The 21,985-nt window shown below is 42.7% G+C and overlaps 1 long non-coding RNA gene across 1 annotated transcript; it reads left to right on the top strand.

Annotated features, from left to right (window-relative positions):
• Nucleotides 1–2,434: 2,434 nt before the first annotated feature.
• On the top strand, nucleotides 2,435–21,406 carry LOC115080864. The gene is made up of 5 exons (XR_003853691.1): nucleotides 2,435–2,479; nucleotides 7,197–7,276; nucleotides 8,761–8,907; nucleotides 12,634–12,840; nucleotides 21,263–21,406. It is a non-coding gene; the product is annotated as an uncharacterized LOC115080864 (long non-coding RNA).
• Nucleotides 21,407–21,985: the final 579 nt, after the last annotated feature.

Consider the following 21,985-nt stretch of genomic DNA (forward strand, 5'->3'; position numbering starts at 1 on the left):
CCAAAATTCTGCCACCTGAGGCTGCCGCCTCTCCCTGCCTCACGACAGAATCGCTCCTACTTCTGCCCCTTAGACCAAAAGATGAATGGGTTGGGGGGAGGCTGCCCTACTTTGAAAACGAAACCAAATGAAATTTCATCTTTGTTTTGTTCTGTTTTTAAAATAAAATGAAGTGAAAGCATATCTTTAATTAGGCAGCTAGATTCTGCTGCAGCGAAAACAGGTACTCCAGGAAGTGGGGTTAAGTTGGCGAGAGACAACGTTCTGCATACTTTTGATTTTCAAAATGTATGCGCATAGATTTTTATCACCCTTTGAGGTGGTGCAAATCTATTCATGTGCTTTTCTTGCCATTCCTGATTCCCCATCCCACCTTCCAGACAGCTTCCCAGACCCTCCATCCTGATCCCTAAAATTTCATTCATGCTCCTAAGACCTTCCCTCCTGATCCCCAAAGTGTAAACTTTGCCCCCCCCCCCCCCCTCCAAGGGCTCTGATCCCCATTAGTGTCATCCATATTCCCCTGAATCCCTCCACCCAAACCCAAAGTGACAATAGTCACCCCTCCCAGTCCTGCGTCTAGTCTGGCAATAAAATGTCCGATGGCTATCTGCTCCCACTTCAGAAGCTCCACAGGAAAATGAAATGAATAATTTTTGGAGGACAAACCTGGGACATTTCTTCCAGTGGTATAAGCAGTGAACGAACAGTTTATAAGAAATCTAGGGAAGTCTTCCCTGGGAAATGTTTTATCAACCAATAGAATTTTCTGATACTATAATACTTGTTTTTCTTTTTATACATTCTACATGTATATCAATTATGATTTCAGAAGGAATATCTCATCTGAATACAGGCAATCACAGGAAAACATTTCGAAGAAGTAGAAAAAAAGAAAAAGCAAGTAACAATTTAGTACATACTATGCATGCAAAGTCCTTAGTTGGGAGAGGCGGGGGGGCATGACAGATAATACAAGAAACGGGGAGAAAAATCAAACTGTTGGCAGAAACGAAGAAAAACAACTGAAAATTAAGTGAAGGCGAGATTCTAATATATATCTGATCCTCTACCAAATGCGGCTGAAGACAATCAGCAGCCAAAACTGGTCTCTGGAACAGAACTAGACTCTGATGGTATTTTGTCTTGCAAGAACATTTCCAAATGCTCCAGGTCATAAAACACATAGCTGTTCCCAGCATATTTCATCAGACATTTGCAGGGAAATTTAACAAGAAATTGTGCACAAAAACTTCATGTGCTGAGACAGTCACCTTGCAAATGTCTGAGAAAATATGAATTATAGCACCTAAAAACACGCATCCTCTATTCTGAAAAAAAAGAGCATTAAAATTGTATTTGCATCAGATTCAAAAGCAAAACAAGCTATAGGGTCCCTTGCCACACAGTCATCTCCCTTCAAGACTCCAGAAATTGAGAAAGGTCCAAAACTATCAAAAGACAGATGGGACCCCCTTCTTCAGAGTTTTCCTGCCTATCTGCCTGTTAAAAGATAATATATCTTTTGTTCTCTTGACCTCAATTATAATGTAAAGCCCGTTGCTAATTTTTGTTACCTGGAAACCGAAGTGATATTCCACAATGAATGTCGGTCTATAAAAAACTTTAAATAAATAAATAAATAAATAAATAAAATAAATAAATACATCTTCAGTACAGATAGAGTGGCCACTGCAAGAAATTAATACCTCCTCAAAGTATATTTAGAACATGGCCAACAGTTAATGAGGTGGGGATTATTCTTCCTGACTGTGTTTTCAAGAGACTCCACCTTATTCAGCAATAGTGTCAGTTTTCATAACATTTTTACTCATAGCCTAGAGTGGACCTATCTGACCCTTCAGTGCTTGAAATCTTTTTATTATTATTATTTCTAATTCAAATATGCAATACCAGTTTTTAAGCCTAAGGAATTAAATCAAGATAAATAGAAATCAGCAACAGGCAACATATCAAAGCAACATGATTACACTTACTCTTGAAAAATTAGCCCACCCAGTAAAAGAAAAAAAAATTAATATGGAAATAAGCAGCCAATTGACATAGGTGGCAAACATTCTATTGGGTCCTAACAGCTTCTCCAGAAGAACTATCTTCTGCATGGAGGAATTAGGGGGCACATCCACAACGGTCTTCCCAGACACAAAAAGCAGATAATTGAGACGGATCAAAGACCACATATTTCACTCCCTGAAACTTTATAACACATTTGCATGGTTAACTCAATACATAAGTGGTATAAATATCAAAAACTGCTTTCTCTTCTTTTGCGTAGCACGGAGAACATCAGGAAATATATCATTGCTCCTATCATGTGACAGGGGCTGATCAATGGCACCGGTAGCCCCTGTGACATAGTAGGTCAATGGCTATTGGCACCATTTTGAATACCAGCAGCCAAGGGTGTGAGTGCAGGAGATGACTCCCGGACCCCCCGCTGGACCACCAGGGAGTTTTGGTAAGTCTTGGGGGGGTCAGGAGGGTGGGGGGTTGTACTTAATTCAATTTTAGCCAGGAAACGAATAAGAATTAACTCATGTACGTATCGGGGGCCCCCCCTTGCCGAATGCAACGTATCTGCCCCCCAACGAATACGAATCCCGAATGCAACGTATGGCGTCCCTCTGCACATCCCTAGTGCCTTCCATTCAAAAAAGTTCTCCCCAGCCAAAAGAAACTATGGCATCAATGACTGGAAGCTGCTCACTGTCAAATTCACTTCAGAAGAGTGGTGACACCTATTGGAGGGTACCTTGCATCCCTTTATTATTTTCACCGATTGTAAGAACCTTTTATACTTCCAATCTGCCAGAAGACTCAACCTATGACAAGTGAGATGGTCCTTGTTTTTTTTTACCAGATTTAACTTTTGCAAACCTACTGACCAGCAGACAAAAACATTAAAGCAGACACTCTATATAGATCTTTTGACCCTGCAGATCTCAAAAATCACCTATATCTCATTAACTCATGTGGCAACAGCTGTAATCCCTCTAGGAAAGATGTTTGAGCCCAAGATTCACCAACAGAAAGCCTTGAAATGGGCCCTAGATTCTAAATTGGCCTGTCCCCAAGGTGTCCACTAGACCTTATCTCCCGCAACTATTGATGGCCTAACTTAGCTTAGGATATGAGCAGGTACCTATGTGTCTGCACCAACTATGTGCAAAATAAGACCTCTTGCCCATGACTGCTGGACATACTCCACCTTCTACTGATACCCCAGAAACCCTGGACTCACTTATCCATGGATTTCATTATGGAACTCCCACCCTCTTTGGGGTGCACCATTATATGGATAGTCGTTGACCAATTCTCCAAGATGGACCACTTCATTTCTCTGGCTGCCCTACCCACAGACCTAAGCCTTTTCAGCTACTTCTTCCAGTGCATATTTCGCTTGCATGGTCTTCTTGAAAACATCATCAGTGATTGGAAAGCTCAATTTATATCAAGGTTTTGGCAAGCTCTCTATAAGAAGTTGAATGTGACTCTAGATTTATCATTGACTTATCATCCCCAATCTAATGGGCAAATGGAGAAGGTCAATCAGATCCTAGAGAGCTTCCTACGTGTCTGCCAGACAGGAATACTGGATGCAGCTGCTACCATGTGTCGAGTTTTATTATAACAACCAAGTCAGTGAATCTTCTGGGTGCTCTCCATTTTACACAGTGTATGACAGGCACCCTAAGATGCCGATGCTCCTCCAACTGACTACCAGAATTCCAGCAGCATGGCTCCTCTTGTCCAGTTTGCAAGAGATTTGGCAAAACACTCAGATTCTCCTTAGGAAAGCAGTTGACTGGTACAAAAATTGTGTAGACTGGAGGTGTAAACCCACACCTCAATTCAATCCAGGAGTTGAGGTTTGGCTCAGCACAAAAAATATTCAACTCAAAGTACCCTCCCTCAAATTTGCCTCAAGATTTATTGGGCCCCTCCACATTATAAAGCAAATGAACTCTTTGACCAACAAGATCAAGATTCCTACCTCTCTCCGTATCCCCAACTCTTTCCACGTATCTTTACTTAAGCCACTAACTCTCAACAGATATTCCAGGAAAATCCCAGCTCCTACTCCAGACCCAGACCCAGAATTTGAGATTAAAGAAATAATCAATTCCAAGGTGGTGAGAAACAGACTTTATTACCTGATCAATTGGAAGGGTTTTGGCCTGCTGGAGAGGTCATGGATCTAGTGGAAAACCTTAATGCCTCTGTACTGATTTAGAGATTTCATCGACAGTTTCCCTATAAGCCTAAGAAAAGAAGCTCTGGAGAAGGCTTAAAGGGGGAGTACCGTAACATGCCGCTGACCATAGGTTGCTGCTCCACAATCAGGTATCTTTCGATCTGCCAGGATCACCCAGCGTGGCTTCCAGCATCTTGCCCCTTCATGGTATCTGACTGCTATGAGTGGATCCCAGAGAAACTCACAAGTTTTAAAAACCCAGCCCTTCCTCCTGGTAATGCAAGCTGATGATGTTACCTCTGCTGCAACTTGAAAGGAGGCTGTCCTCTGGGCTGGTGCCTGAGCAACAAATTCCCTTCTCATATTCCTGCGCTAGTGATTGTTCCAGTTGCTGTTTCCTGGTTTTGACCCTGCCTGACCTAGATTCTACTTCTGCTTGCTGCCTGAACCTACCCCATTGGTCTATTAGTCAGCATCATCAGGGTCCACTCCCTAGCCTGTGACAAAGGTGTTGCAATTGCAGGACCATCATAGCTCTGAGGGATTCAACCAGGGCCTTCAGCAGTTCTCTGGGAGCCTTCTACTGCTCTAAACTATATGGGTGGTATAGGAAATTCTCACAAGTCCTAGCTTAAGGACAAATCCAAGTTTGGTGGCAAACCAGCTCCCACACTAAGGGGCCCAGAATCGTCCAATGAAAGTTTCTGATCAGGGAACTCAGATTCGCACACAACAAGGAAGTTTATTAGCCACAAAGAAGATACAGGTGTCACAGAAGGTATGCTCCCATCTCGGTCAGTTCTTGGGCACGGGGGCACACTGGGAGAGTCACTGACCTGACACATGCCCCTGACTTCTTGCGATTCCTTCACTAGGGGGAAAAGTAAACAATCTTTCAAAATGCTTAAGGTTTTTTTCTTCACACAGGGTGTCTTCCTGTATACCAGAGATAGCGTGTCCACTCCTCCAGGTCTTCTCCCTGTGGAGGGAGAAAACCCCAATCTGGCTGTGCATGCAGGGCTGGATTTAGGAACAGGCGACATAGGCATGTGCCTAAGGTGCTAAGTTCTGAAGGCACCCAAACTCTAGGACTCCCAATGCTGGGAGTCCTAGAGTTTGTATCTAAATGTATCTAAATGGCTGGGGGGGGGAGGGAAATCTGATCGTCGTGTTTTGTTTTGGTTTTTTTTTTTAAATCGTTAAAAATCGTAAATCGGGGGAGGGCGGGAAACCAGCACACCAAAACAACCCTAAAACCCACCCCGACCCTTTAAAACAAATCCCCCACCCTCCCAAACCCCCCCAAAATGTTTTAAATTACCTGGGGTCCAGTGGGGGGGTCCCGGCACGATCTCCAGCTCTCTGGCCATGGCTGCGTTAAGAGAAATGGCGCCGGCGCTACCAGTCGCCGGCGCCATTTTTAATATTGGCAATATGGCCCGCGTGCAGGAGGTCGCTCCCGGACCCCGGCTGGACTTTTGGCAAGTCTTGTGGGGGTCAGGAGGCCCCTCCAAGCTGGCCAAAAGTCCCTGGGGGTCCAGCGGGGGTCCGGGAGCGATCTCCTGCATGCGTGACGTCGGGAGCCAGGAACCAAAATGGCGCCGGCGCTACCTTTGCCCTGTCACATGATAAGGGCAAAGGGCCACCGGCGCCATTTCTCTTAACGCAGCCGTGGCCAGAGAGCTGGAGATCACGCCGGGACCCCCCCCCCCCCCCCCCCCCACTGGACCCCAAGTAATTTAAAACATTTTGGGGGGTTCGGGAGGGTGGGGGATTTGTTTTAAAGGTTCGGGGTGGGTTTTAGGGTTGTTTTGGTGTGCCGGTTTTCCCGCCCTCCCCCGATTTACGATTTGTAATGATTTAAAAAAAAAAACAAAACACGACGATCAGATTTCCCTCCCCCCCCCAGCCAAAATCGATCGTTAAGACGATCGATCACACGATTCACAACCCTACCATCAAGCCCAGCATCCTGTTTCCAAAAGTGGCCAATCCAGGTTACAAGTATTTTGCAAGTACCCAAACATTAAATAGATCCCATGCTACTAATGCCAGTAATAAGCAGTGGCTATTCCTAAGTCAACTTGATTAATATCAGTTCTATGGCCTTCTCCTCCAGGAATTTGTCCAAACCTTTTTTAAACCCAGCTACATTAACTGCCTTAACCACATCCTCTGGCAATGAATTCCAGAGCTTAATTGTGTGTTAAGTGAAAAATATTTTTTCCAATTTATTTATTTTATTTATTTATTTATTTGATTTTATATACCGACATTCGATCGAAATATCACATCGGTTTACAGATAACTGAACAAATAAGGCAAAGTCTGCCTATTTTACATTGCAACATGGTAACTTGTAAAATAATTAAAGAGATACATTTATATTGTTTTAAATGTGCTACTAACTAGCTTCATGGGTGCCCCGAGTCCTTGTATTATCTGAAAGAGCAAATAACCAATCTACATTTACCAGTTCAAGATATTTCATGACTTTAAAGACCTCTATCATATCCCCCCTCAGCCGTCTCTTCTCCAAGCTGAACAACCCTAACCTCGTTAGCCTTTCCTCATAGGGGAGCTGTTCCATTCCCTTTATCATTTTGGTAGCCCTTCTCTGAACCTTCTCCAGTGCCACTATATCTTTTTGAGATGCATTTGTAATAAGATTTTAAATGAAAAATGTATATGATACAATCTTCTGAAGTAAAAATATTACATCATGTTTACTATATTTATATGCACTGCTGTGGTGCTAACCAAAAAACCCTGCAAAAAAGTAAAAAGATACTTGGAACCCATATGGTATTAGGCCTATTGTAACATGCATTGGATACAAGAGATATTTGCCAGCTTCTTGTGACTTGGATTGGCCAATGTTGGAAACAGGATACTGGGCTTGATGGACCCTTGGTCTGACCCAGTATGGCATATCTTATGTTATGTAATGTTATTCTCTTTTCTCCCCACCTTCCTGGAGAATCTGATGACATCATGAACAAGCTCTTTCTGTTGGAAGGAGAACAAATCACAGCGAAGAAAAAAGGGGGAAAAAAAACAGTAAGCTGAAACTTTATTATCACCTTATGACAGGCTGACAGCAGCAGACAAACAGAAGCCAAAGCGAGGACTATGTTTTATCATCAGTATTTTTTTTTTTTTTTTTTTTTGCTGTGCTACTGGGAGTTAGGGGACGCTCTCTGTCTTGCTAGGCAGGCCATTGAGTGAATTGGTTGGACTGATCCCAGAGAAGGGTGCTGCATTGAGCCATTTACAGAGCAAATGGAGACAGTGCCTGAAGAGGGACGAGGAAGTATAAAGGTAGCTACTGCAGACTGGGTAAGAGCTGGCAGCGAGGGAAGGAACTTAACATGATGCTGCTGTAGTACTTTTAGATAGCCAGTCCAGGAAAGGGGATGCTCGCTAAGTAAGCGCATGAGTAGCAATAGAAGCATGCATGTATGTGTTTGTCAGAGTGTCTGAGAAAGTGTATGTGAGTGCGAGCCACTCCTCTTTCCCTATCAATCTTAGGCTCATCAGCTATTCTGAAGCCACTGTTCAACAATGTGGTTTTAGCTGGGTTTTTTTTTACCCAGTCTGGATACTTTTCACAGTGGATCTAGTGACTTTCCTCAGTAGGAAATGGCAAAACTGCATAGGTGTTGGAACAGCTAGGGCCATGCAGGCCCTGGCCTGTCCAACTTTGTCTCAGGGGCAGACCATCCCTGCCTGCAGGCAGAAAGAAGATCCCAGCTGCTATGACAACAGCACTCCCAAATGATGACCCACTTGTGGAGTTCCCACCCCTGTGAGCAGGAAGAGGACCCCCACAGGGATGCGGAAGGTGAGATGTGGGGTACAAGAAGGCCCAGTGGGTGAGTAGAGTAAGGGAAGGGAAGGGAAGGAGTGACAGAGAGAATGAGAATGTATGTCTGTATATGGAGACGGGATGGGACGGAAGGAGGTCAGTGAGTGAGAAACAGAATCTGGTTTGTTGTGGATTCCATCTTCAGTTTTTGTCTGCACATTTCTATTTATACTTTATGGTTTCCTTATTCTGTATTTGGTGAGGGTCTGTCTTTGCTCTGTGCATTTGTGACTGAGGTGAGGAATTCTGCTAGCGTGTAGTTTCTTTGTAGAGATCTTTAGCAGCCTGACTTGCTTTGTTTTCCTAATAGGATGTGCTTTGGTGTTTTAAGGCCTGGAGTAATATTTGCAGTTTTGCATTTTCATGGGTAGGGTTTTTACTGTTTGAATGCTGGCAATTAGTGCTGTTTTGGTATGGGAGGTTCAGTATTTTGTAATTGCAGTTCAGTTTACTTATGGCTGTCTGAGGGCCAAGCCCAACACCCTTTACAATAGACCTGATATCATATTGGTTGTCTTTTTCAGGGTTTCTTTGCTGGCATCACAGCAGGATATGTAAATATAATATACATGTTGTTGCAAGTGATAATTTTACCTCAGAAGACTGCACACTTTGAATGTCCTTTTTCATATAAAATCTATTATAAATGCAAAATTATTAATTGTGTGTGTTGCAGGTTGGGGGACAGGGGGCCACAAGGCTGTAAGATTCATTTAGGGTGCCTAATAACCTTGCATTGATCCTGAGTTCACCACATAGAAGCCCTCATCATTCACCCATCTCCCACTTCCCCAGGAGGCAAATGCTGGGGCAACATATTGAGGTGAGGACTGTTTCGGTATCTTTAGACCACCTTTTCTTGGTCTTTGATTATATCTCTTGTACCTGATTATCTTCTCTCTCTGTATCCACAGCACAGAATAGTCACATACCTTAGCACTGACACTTCTATTCGTAATGCTATTTTTCGCAGGGGCAGGCCATCCCTGCCTGCAAGCAGAATGAAGACCATAGCAAGTTTCTAGCATCAAGTATTTTCTTGGAAGGTCTGGGAATGAATAATTTTAATCTATGATTTATGCAAAGAATGTACATAAAGAATGACATTGACATTGACTTAGTATTGAATGCTAATAAAACCGAAATGCTCATTGTCTCCCAGGATCCACTCACAATCTCTTCCAGCCTCTCTCTACCAAACGCAAATAACACGTTCTCACCTGACGTCAGAGACCTTGGAGCATGGCTAGACAACCATCTAAACCTAAAAAAGTTCGTAAATAATACCACAAAGGACTGCTTTTACAAACTGCAAGTCCTCAAAAAACTTAAACCCCTCCTTTACTTCTCCGACTTCAGGCTAGTACTACAATCCATCATTCTTTCTAAGCTCGACTATTGCAACTCCCTGCTTCTAGGAATACCCACCAACACTATCAAACCATTACAGATGGTTCAGAATTCAGCGGCTAGAATACTAACAAGCACTAACAAAAAAGATCATATCACCCCAATCCTTCGTAATCTACATTGGCTTCCCATTAAACAAAGGATACTCTATAAGGTACTCACTATCATCCACAAAGCGACAAACAAACTAGCTCCCATCACATTAACCTCTCAACTCCAACCGCACACGTCTTCCAGACCAATCAGAAGCGCATACAGAGGAACACTGCATGCTCCGCAAATAAAATCTTCATTGAGCAAACGAGCGATTTCTTCAGCAGGCCCCCACCAGTGGAACACACTTCCCCCAGATCTAAGATTAGAAACTAGTCACCAAGAATTCAAAAAAAGACTTAAGACCTTTCTTTTCAAACAAGCCTTCCCAGACGCTTAATTCTACTCTGACGGACAGACATCCTATATATTAGGTATCTCCTAATCATGGACACCACACCAAGTCCTTTTTTAAGACTCTGCAACTGAACAACTATCTTTGAGTTCAAAAAATTCATTTCTATATATATATTTGGCACTGTTAATACGCCTTTATTCTACATTAAATAGTTATACTGCTTATATTAAATAATATAATTTTTATGTATTACCAGTTAAACTATAATTTATTTTATCACTATGTTAAATTGTCATCTAGTTATATTGTCATCTAGTATTACCAGTTAAACTATAATATTTATCTATCACTATGTTAAATTGTCATCTAGTTATATTGTTCCATATGTTCTACTGTTCTATGTAAAGCTCCGCTCTCTGTTGGGCAGTTCATTGTTTTATGTAAACCGGAGTGATTTGTAGTCCCTACAAGAACTTCGGTATATAAAAATTAAAAATAAATAAATAAATAAATAAATGTAAAGAAAGAAATTGGCAGTGAGAGCGGAGCTGGGAATGTTGCTATGGGTGGAGCTTGGTTGCCACCCAACCAAAAAGGGATTCTGCTGGCCCTGGGCTGGGGCGTGGCTGGGAGAGGGGAATGAGGCCGCTGGGGCCAGGATTGGGGTGGGGGGGGGAGGGGTCCTCTAAAACTTTTTGTTGCCCCTGCTTGGCCCATAGTGTAAACTAGCAGTATAACAGAGTGGGTCTTCAGGTTTAAAAATATGTAATCTTCCAGCTTGGAGTTTATTAAAGGGTCAGAGGAGTTTTGACTGGGGCGGCTCAAAACAATCTGCTGAGGGATGAGATGACAACTCCCTGCCTACAAGGTGCAGCGCGGCTCAAATTACTGAGGGGGCAGGGGAGAGGAGTGCACCTTGGAGACTGCCCTTTCATGGATTTAAAATGCTGAGGAAGGGGGGGGGGGGGGGGAAAGCATGGGTCTAGGTTCTCAGAGGAGTGGCAGATAAAGTGTCAGAGATAATATTTCTAGGGAACTGGAAAATCTACAACATTCCCAGATCTCTACAACCTGCCATTCTCTTAGGGCAAGTGCAAGTGTACTAGGTACCCTAGGTAAACCTTACTGCCTTGTACCACCACTCCCCTCCCCACACATAAATACAAATTATGAATTTTTTTTTTAATTTCTTATTAACCACTTCCCCAACTCTAAAAGGGAGATTTTTCTTGAAAAAGGGCATTCAAAGTGCAGTCTTCTGAGATAAAAATATCACTTTCATCATATATATTATATTTACATGCAGAAAACCCTGCAAAAAGTACATTTGGAATGCATATTAGGCCTATTGTAAAGCTCTTTCGTTGTAGGCTTGGACCTCAGATATCCATGAGGAAACTGAATTACAATTACAATATAGTAAACCTCTCATACCAAACAGCACTAAATGCCAGCACTCAAAGTAACAGCCCTACCTATGAAAAAACAACACTACAAATATTACAACAGGCCCTACAACACCAATGCACCTCCTATTAGGAAAACAGAGCAAGACAGGCTGCTATATATCCCTATGCAGAAACTACACACTAGCAGAATACCTCACCTTGTTCACACATGCAGATAGACCCTCACCAAAAGAATAAATGGACTATATAAACAGAAACAGGCAGACTAAAACTGATCTGGAACAATGGAAAAACAGAAACATCATCATTCCTCATAAAGCACAACAAATTCAAGAAATATAAAACATCAGCCATACTAGTAAAAAGAATAAATATTTCAAAACATCTAACAAATAGAATAACATCCAATAATTACAAATATATTACAATTTTAAAAAATGTATCAAACACAAATAGAAATATTTCAAAATAGTAGACACATCAAATAACAACCAATAATTAAAACTAATAGAGATTTTTAAAAATCTTCCGCTCTCCATACCTGGAAGCATTTGATTTCCAACCACCCTGAGATTGTCTTGGATTAGGAGGGGAGGGGGAGAGGGAAGGTGCACACAGTTTATCCTCTCTCTCACTCATGCACACTAGAAATGTGCATCGGATGCCCAATCGTTTCAACTTTCGTTTTCGTATAGCTGCGAGAAAAGTTCGTATTCCCGCGGATCGGCATTTTTTTTTTCATATCGAATCATTTTCAGTTTAGCGCACACAAACTCCCGTTAGTGCACGCTAGCATAAAACATTAAAAAAAAAACCATTTTCACAGACATTCCTGTTTCATTTTAAACAAAAGCACATCCTTATTAGCTATACTGGGAAAGGCGTAGATAAAAAAAAGGATTAGTTGATTTAAGATAATTATTTACATGTCTATATAACAAACACCAATATTTTTCGGGAAAAATCATTTTTCGGTTTAGTGCACGCTAGCTCCCGTTAGTGCGCGCTAAACGAAAAACGATTTTTCCCAAAAATTCATGGAAAATGTGATCATTTATCGGTTTAACTGATAAATGACAAATTAGGAAATATCGTATGATATTTCCTTTCGTCAAAAAAATGATGCACATCCCTAATACACACCCCCTCTAACACATTCATCCTCACGCACACTTCATCATTGACTCTCTCCCTCTCATACACATTCAATGGTTACCTCTCTCATACACACACACACCCACAGGCATTCTCTCATACTCAATGGCTCTCTCTCCCTCGCCCACGCATACAGGCACTCTCTCATACTTAGTGTTTCTCTCTCTGTCTTTGGCCACTATAGGTGTGTCACTGAAGCCATGCCACTGGGGAAGCATCACTGAAGCTGCACTGCTGCAGATTCTTCTGCCAGCAGGACTGGGAACCCTACGGACACCTCACTGAAGCTGCACTGCCAGCCTGCCATGGATTTTTTCTTTGTCCTTGGGAGGTGGAAGCCCCAGAGGCACTTCACTGAAGCTGTGCCACTTGTGATGGGCCTGAATGCAGGGTGAGTGCCATAACAGAAGTGTTTAGGGAGGCACTTTTTTCTGCCTTAAAGGTTTTGCCACCTAAGGCAGCTACCTCACCCTGCCTCTTGATAAATCTGCCCTGGATTTTGTTCCTCTATCTCTTACAATAGGGAACCTTCTAATAAGAAGGTTCAGAGGGATTATGTAAGTTTATTTGAGTGACAGGGTAATTCTTCCCCTAAAGGGAGTGGAAAATCTGGGAGGTATAAAACTGCCTCTCACAAGGCACAGGTTGGAATTCTTTGGAGTGTTAGAGGACATTTTTGGAGTAAGAAGCGGGTGCTCCCACGGGCACTCAGAAAAATCTTGAAGAAGTGTGGAACTGAATCCAGTGAGCAGGAGTTGTGCTGGGGACCAGAAGTGACAGCAAGGAGATTGGGCCTGCTCTTGGAGCACCATTACAGGGACTTTAAAGTCTTGGGCCATTTCTGTCAAAGTCTGTGAGTAAATTGGGAATTTTCCAGAAAGTCATTGCAACTAGTTACTGGGACCAAAGAAAGGTTGGAACAAAGGAGCAGAAGTCTAGCTTTCGGAGTAATTTTCAGCATACATGGCCTGACATTTGAAGACTGAGTGATGGAGTTTTATACTGTAAAATGTTGCTGGTGTGTTTTATGCTGTAGACTGTTGCGAGCGCAGGAGAGCGGTCGCTTGTTCAGGAGAGTGTGTGCCCTTGGACCACAGCACGACCCCAGAGGAGAACCCAGGGCATGTGCAGTAGCAGGCGAGACATATCCGAGCATGGGTGGACAGGCTGAAGACTCTGAGCACTCTGACCTCTGCCGAACCTGTACGCCACCAAAAAATACCCAGCAACACAACGCTGGTCTCTGGGGTAGCCCTACAGCCATTTGATAGCATTTTCGGACCTGCTGCGTAGAAACAGCAGGTGCAACAGGACGGACAGAGGTTCAGGACAGGCGATGAGTCTGGAACAAGGACGAGACGTAGGCACTTGGAGACAAGGACGAGATATAGGCACTTGGAAACAAGGACGAGAAGTAGGCACTTGGAGACAAGGACGAGACATAGGCATTTGGAGTCTCAGGCAGCCACCACCTCTTAGCGTGCCCTACACAGCCTCCCATGGGCTGGTCGCAAACCATGCTGTCCCACTATGCACCCTAAACTACCTGAAGAGGCTGGTCATGGACCACACGGAGAGTGGGACAAACACAGGACTGAAGCTCAGGAAGAATAGGGGAATCTGGGCAGTGCTTGAAAGGATCCAGGCTGGAACAGGGAGCTCCCACGAAGAACAAATGACCTTGAAGAAGAGAAGATGGACCTCAGAGCCTCCTTGAACAAGAGATGAGACGAAGAATCCAGGAGCAGACAAGCTCCTTGTGAAGGCGACGAGGATCTGATAAAGAGCCCTTTTATAGGGCTGAAGAAGAGACAAGGGGCTGGCGTCATCCAGCAGGACCGTGGGGCTTTTCCCGCCGAGGGTCCTTTAAATATTGCAGGTAGGCACAGCCATGGACCTAAAGAGAAGTTGGGGACCAGGGACGATAGCGGCGGTGTCTTGCCACGAAGGCAAGCTGATGGCAGCACTCCTGCCACGGGACAAGCAGGGACGTTGGCATCACATGGGCTGCACGAGAGCAGCGACGTCGGCAGCCTCCGAGCTGCAAAGGAGAGAGAACGGCAGCGGCACTCCCGCTACATGGGTAAAGGCAGATGGGCCAGGGGAGGCTGTGGCGGTAACGGCGCCATGCCACAAGACAGGCAGGCCTCGGCGGTGGCATTCCACCATGAGAAGAAGGACCGGCGTCCAGCCATGGCAAGGTGAGAGGCTGTTCGTGGTTGGAGCCCGCGAACACAATCATATCAAAGACTTTATGGCTTATGCTGACTGAAACTGATTTCTTTTTATTTGGGACACCATCCTGGTCTGGACTGTGTGTTATTTTTTTTAAAGTGACCTCTGCCCAGTTTTGGCCTTGCAGGAGTACCTGCCCCCATTCCACTGGATCCAAAGACACTATTCCCCCACCTTGACTGAGCAAACCCAGTGCTCTCTGGGGCTCGGAAGGTGACTCCCAGGTGAGGAAGGCTACATTTTGGATGTTAAAAAGGGGTCTCTGGCACCACACCCAAAAAGGTTGCGAACCCCTGCCCATTCCATTATGGCACACTCCAAAAGCATTGCTCCTACAAATACCATATACTCCTTACTCCGATAATATGTCCTTTTTAAATTGGACACTTCAGTGGAGAATCTAAGGGGTTCCAACAATCACTTAACGTCTCTTAAGAGAAGCTGGGAAAATAGTGAGGAATATAGAAATTCAAACAGAAGAAAAAATAGCACATACAGTAAAACGGGGGACAAGACTTTTTTTTTTAAGTTATGTTAGTGATAGAAGGAAGTGCAAAAGTGGCATTCTGAAACTCAAAAGATGAAGGGGAGGAATAGGTAGAGGCTGAGAAGGAAAAAGCAAAATTGCTTAACAAATACTTCTGTTTAGTGTTCGCTATGGAAGGGCCTGGAGCAGGACTAGATAAAGCAAATACAAATAAGATTGGAAGAGAGATAAACCTCAATCGATTTTCATAACAGTGTGTTGGTGAGGAGCCAACTAAACTTAAAGTAGATAAGGTGGTGGGGCCGGATAGGATACATCCGAGGATACTAAGGGAACTTAGAGATGTCCTAGCAGCTCTGCTGGCTGACCTTTTCAGTGCTTCTTTAGAGTCTGGAAATGGGCAGATGTGGTTGCTGTTCATAAAAGTGGAAGTAAGGCGAAAGCTGGGAACTACAGACCAGTTAGTCTGACCTCTGTGGTGAGCAAACTTATGGAATCACTGCTAAAACAGAGGAATCCAACAATGGATTGCAAGATCCAAGGTAAATCTTATCAGACAAATCTGATCAATTTCTTTGATTGGGTGACCCAACATCAAGGGAGAGCACTAGACATAGTTATTTATTTATTTATTTAAAATAATTTATATACCGGAGGTTCCTGTATAATATACATATCACCCCGGTTCACAAAGAACAGTAACTATCGCTACAAATAGCGGTTTACATAGAACAGAATAAAAGAAGTTTTACATTGAACAAAAACTAAGTAAACAAGTTTTTACATTGAAGTCAGCATGTGTAAATTTCTGATTAACAAAGGAAGAAAAAAATAGATCTGAATAACTCGTTGTGGGCTTGAAAAGACTTTTCTTCGTGTTCTTGGCTCTAGGGGAAAGCTTGTTTGAAAAGCCAAGTCTTAAGTTTCCCTTTAAATGTAGGGTGGCATGGTTCCAAACGAAGGTCTGGAGGGAGCGAGTTCCAAAGTGAAGGGCCCGCTGTGGATAATGCACGTTTCCTCAGAACGGATTTCGCAGGTTGTGTGATTAGTCTGTTCTGATAGGCGCTTCTGGTTGGTTTCACAGATGTGTGTAATTGAATTTGGAATGTTAGGTTGAGAGGTGCGATGTTGTGTAAGGCCTTATGTATCATCATTAAAGACTTGAACTGGATCCTGTATTTAATCGGAAGCCAGTGGAGATGGTGGAGAATTGGGGTGATATGATCTCTCTTTTTGGCATTTGATAGAATTCTTGCAGAGGCGTTCAGCACCATCTGAAGTGGTTTGATGGTGCATGCTGGAAGGCCTAGGAGGAGAGAGTTACAGTAATCCAGCTTTGGGAGTATGATGGCTTGTAAAACCATGCGGAAGTCTCTGTATAGGAGGAGAGGTTTGAGTTTCTTTAATGTTTGAAGTTTAAAGAAACAATCTTTTGTTGTGTTGTTGACGAATTTGTTGAGACTGAGTCTGTTGTCTATGATGACTCCCAGGTCTCTAACTTGTTGCGTGGTGGAGAGCCCTGCGGTGACCGGATGTTGATTAGTGTTAGAATGTGAGGAAGGGGTATAGTTTTCCGGAGTTATAATGAGGATTTCAGTTTTGTTTTTGTTTAGAACCAAGTTGAGGCTGGTGAGTAGATTGTTGATAGCTGACAGACATTTATTCCAGAATGATATGGCTTTGTGTATGGAATCTTCTATAGGGATGAGGATTTGAATATCATCCGCGTATAGGTAATGTCTTAGCTTAAGGTTAGTGAGAAGTTGACAAAGTGGGAGTAGATAAATATTGAAAAGAGTCGGGGAGAGGGATGATCCTTGTGGTACCCCCCTTTTGGATTCGATGGTGTGGGACTCTTTGTTATTTATCTTGACCTTGTATGTTCTGTTCGCCAAGAACGATTTGAACCAGTTAAAAGCTACTCCTGCAATGCCGATGTCTATTAGGCGTTGCAGGAGGCATGAGTGGTTAACGGTATCAAACGCTGATGAAAGATCCAGGAGAGCGAGGAGGCAAGGTTGGCCCTTTTCTAGGTTGAAAATGATAGTGTCTGATAATGATGTTAATAATGATTCGGTATTCATAGACTTACGAAAGCCAAATTGGTTTGAGGTGGATTAGTTGGATTTCAGCAAGGCCTTTGACACGGTTCCACACAGAAGACTTATAAATAAATTGTGTGCCCTTGGTATGGATCCTAGCGTGACTGACTAGGTTAGAAACTGACTGAGTAGGAGGCTACAAAGGGTACAAGTGGTGTGCCTCAGGGATTGGTCCTTGGACCAGTTCTTTTTAACATTTTTGTGAGAGATATAATGGAAGGATTGTTAGGAAAGGTTTGCCTTTTTGTCAATACCGCCAAAATCTGTAACAGCCCGGAAGGTGTGGAAAACTTGAGGGATCTAGCGAACCTCAAGGAATGGTCTAGTCTGGCAGCTAAGATTGAATGCTAAAAGTGCAGAATAATGCATTTACAATGCATAAACCCAAGGCAAAGGTACAGTATTGAAAGTGAAATTCTTCTAAACAAAGGAAGAATGGGATCTGGTGTGATTGTATATGATGATCTTACGGTGGCCAAACAGGTGGATAAAGCAATGGTAAAAGCCAGAAAGATGATTGGGAGAGGAATTGTCAGCAGAAAACGGGAGATATTGCTCCTGTATAGGTCCCTGGCGAGACCTCACTCAGGATACATCATAAAATTCTGGAAATCGCAGCTTCAAAATGATATAAACAGGATGGAGTCAATCCAGATTAAAATGGTCAGTGGTCTTCGTTCTAAAGCATATAGTGATAGACTTAAAAATCTAAACATGTATATCCTAGAGGAAAAGTGAGATAGAGGAGATATGATTGTGGGAAATTATTTTAGAGGGCTATTTAGCTTACGTGAAGAACTTTGTACCGCTACAGAAATTAGTGAAACAGGGAATCACTGATATTACTAGTGTAATTATTTGATATAAGGCCTATAACTTCTGAGAACAAATATGCCATTTTTCTTAATCTGTATATTACAAAATCAAGTCATGAGATCAGATATATTAAAGAGCAGTTACTCAGGAGCCTAACTGCAAATATCAGAGGAAAACAGGACAGTATAACTTGGCCACACCTAACAGTTTGCTGATGTGATAAGGACAATCAGTTGGGGTCTCAAGAACACATGGGAGTAACCTAGAGAAGAAATTAGAGCAAAGGTCAGAAGAATTAACATAAAAAGAACAACAAAAGACAAACTGCTTGAAATCAGAGAGAGAACAGATCAGAGGAAAAGCTTTTGGACATTACAGTGGTAAATGAAGTGCCTGATGAACTGTTCCTGGTTTCCCGGTGCTATGTTTCCGTCTTTACAAAGACAGATGGCAGATGAAATTTAATGCGGACAAGTGCAGGTGTTGTACATAGGGAAAAATAACCCTTGCTGTAGTTACACGACATTCCACAACCCTCCCCACCTTCTCCCCCCAAGTCAGAAACTTAGGAGTCATCTTCGATAAACAACTGAGCTTCAAAAGTTTCATAAACACGACTAAGGACTGTTTTTTCAAACTTCAAGTACTGAAACGTTTGAGACCTCTCCTTCACTTCCACGACTTCCGTTCTGTTTTCCAGGCAATCATCTTCTCAAAAGTAGATTACTGTAACTCTCTTTTGATCAGCCTACCTGCAGTATCCATCAAACCACTACAGATGCTGCAAAATGCAGCAGCCAGAATTCTTACCAGGACTAAAAAAAGTGACCACATTACTCCCATCTTGAAGAACCTCCACTGGCTCCCGATCAAATACAGAATCTGGTACAAAGTTCTCACCATTACTCACAAAGCTCTACACAATATCACCCCACTAGAACTCATGATCCCTCTCCGACCTCACTTACCATCCAGGCCGGTAAGAGCAGCATATAAGGACACCCTCATGGTCCCCCCTTTAAAAACTTCATTAATTAAGAGAGCCATCTCAGCCTCTGGACCAATACATTGGAATTCTCTTCCACCAGACCTCAGCCTGGAACATTGCCCGGTCACATTTAAGAAAAGACTCAAAACCTGGCTGTTTAAGCAGGCCTTTGCTGAATCATACGCCAGATAATCTTAAATCAACTCTATCACCAGTAACTCATTGACTCTTGCCTGCTTTCTCTCGATTCAGTCAAATGCTATATGTCCTACTTTAGCCCCAATTCCCAAGGCCCTTTGCCAATACCATGGTCTTAACCTAACCATTCTCTACCAGCCATGTATCATAGCTCGATATATATATATATATATATATATATATACCCTGGTTTGTTTCAACAGTTTCATGATCCTAGTTCTGTATTCCTCTGTTTTATGTAATTGCACTATTTGAGGCACTGTTATTGTTATTATGTAAACCGTTTTGATTTGTAATCCTGTTACAAGAAATTCGGTGTATAAAACTTTTAAATAAATAAATAAATAAATAAATAAATATTAGGAGCTACCACCCAGGAAAAAGATCTAGGCATCATAGTGGTTAATACTTTAAAATCGTTGGCTCAGTGTGCTGCAGCAGTCAAAAAAGCAAACAGAATGTTAGGAATTATTAGGAAGGGAATGGTTAATAAAACAGAAAATGTCAATACCTCTGTATCGCTCCATGGTGAGACCGCACCTTGAATACTGTGTACAATTCTGGTCGCCGCATCTCAAAAAAGAAATAGTTGTGATAGAAAAGGTACAGAGAAGGGCAGCCCAAATTCTAAAGGGGATGGAACAGCTCCTCTATGAGGAAAGGTTGAAGAAGTTAGGGCTGTTCAGCTTGGAGAAGAGATGGCTGAGGGGGGATATGATAAAGGTCTTTAAGATCATGAGAGGTCTTAAACTGGTAAATGTAGATTGGTTATTTGCTCTTTCAGATAATACAGGGACTAGGGGGTACCCATGAAGCTAGTTAGTAGCACATTTAAAACAAATTGGAAACAAATATTTTTCACTTAACACACAATTAAGCTCTGGAATTCATTGCCAGAGGATATGGTTAAGGCAGTTAATGTAGCTGGGTTTAAAAAAGTTTTGGACAGATTCCTGGAGGAGAAGGCCATAGAACTGATATTAATCAAGTTGACTTAGGAATAGCCACTGCTTATTACTGGCATTAGTAGCATGGGATCTATTTAATGTTTGGATACTTGCAAAGTACTTGTAACTTGGATTGGCCACTGTTGGAAACAGGATGCTGGGCTTGATGGATCCTCGATCTGACCTAGTGTGGCAGCTTCTTATGTGGGACTAGAGAGTGCAAGGTTGTAATGTTTTCCTAGGGTGCCCAATGCCCTGGTTGTACTAGCTCCACATATGAAAGCAGAATTCCATCTGGAGCTGTGCTGTCATGGGTGAGGCTGCAGCAGTGATGTATATAGTCTTGGCCGGGGCTAAATTTTTTTTTTTCTTAAGCCGTGAAGGAAGCCAGCAGTATGAATCACTCTTGGTAGCAGGAATAGGTAGGCTTAGCAGAGCTTTGGGCAGTGGTTCCCAACCAGTGTGCATTCAGAGATGGCTGAGGGGGGATAAGATAAAGGTCTTTAAGATCATGAAAGGTCTTGAACGAACAGATGTGAATCGCTTATTTATAGTTTCAGATAATAGAAAGACTAGGGGGCATTCCATGAAGTTAGCAAGTAGCACATTTAAGACTAATCGGAGAAAATTCTTTTTCACTCAATGCACAATTAAGCTCTGGAATTTGTTGCCAGAGGATGTGGTTAGTGTAGTTACTGTAGCTGGGTTCAAAAAAGGTTTGGATAAGTTCTTAGAGGAGAAGTCCATTAACGGCTATTAATCAAGTTTACTTAGGGAATAGCCACTGCTATTAATTGCATCAGTTCACCAACTGTTTCAAGGGAAACCTTGTTTGGTGGTTTTTGTACGGAGGTGTCTTGTAAGGATAACCGATTTGCAGTTATCCTTTTCTTCGCCTCCGTCTATTATTCTTTTATTATTTTTAAATTTGTATCTGAAGATATTCACTTTTTTATTTTTATTTTCTTTTTTATTCTTAAAATACCTTCTCCCCGGCTGCTTAACCGACCCAATCCAAATTTTATTTTGTACTTATCAAGGTCGCCGCCTTTATTGGTGTTCATGGGTGCGGTGCTGCCCATCCGACATTGGCCATGTTTCGGCACTATGTGCCTGCTTCAGGGACTGCGGGAGGCGTGCTTCAGGGAAGCACGGAAGGCGTCGCTCATTTGACACACGGCACATCAAAGAGTAAGTAGATATTTTTAGAAAAGGTGGTAATAGAATTGAATTGAAAGTAATTTGAAGAAATAATGTGTTTTTATAGAGCATTATACAAGTAAACACTGTTATATGTTGAAGGTACATCGACACTGTGAACCCGGTATCGGACACAGTGAAAATTCTCCCGCAGTCCCTGAAGCAGGCACATAGTTTATGCACCTCTGCCAGCAGATAGAGACGGAGCAAAAGCTGATGTCACGGCTATGTAGTCCTGCACTGATATCAGCCCACCAGTATTCTCGGGAAAAGCCAAACTGTGGACAAACCTGATTAAAATTGAACATTATTAGTAATAGGCAACCATTCGTGCTTCTCAACCAACAGGAACACTGAGGTCAGCCAAAAGAAGGAACATATCTAGTAAACTAAGAACTGGAAAAACCACTTACCAATTATCTATGAAGAGCAAGAATCATACTCTGCATCGCTCGCCCTAAGAAGGCTAACCACAAAATCCAAATCCTGCAGCCGAGGGCGGGTCTGAGATTTTCCTACTCTTCACTCAAGAAAGCAAGATACTGAAGAGGGTGCATATGTGC

Source organism: Rhinatrema bivittatum, chromosome 1 (genome assembly GCF_901001135.1).
Source record: "Rhinatrema bivittatum chromosome 1, aRhiBiv1.1, whole genome shotgun sequence".
In the NCBI taxonomy this organism is placed as follows: Eukaryota; Metazoa; Chordata; class Amphibia; order Gymnophiona; family Rhinatrematidae; genus Rhinatrema; species Rhinatrema bivittatum.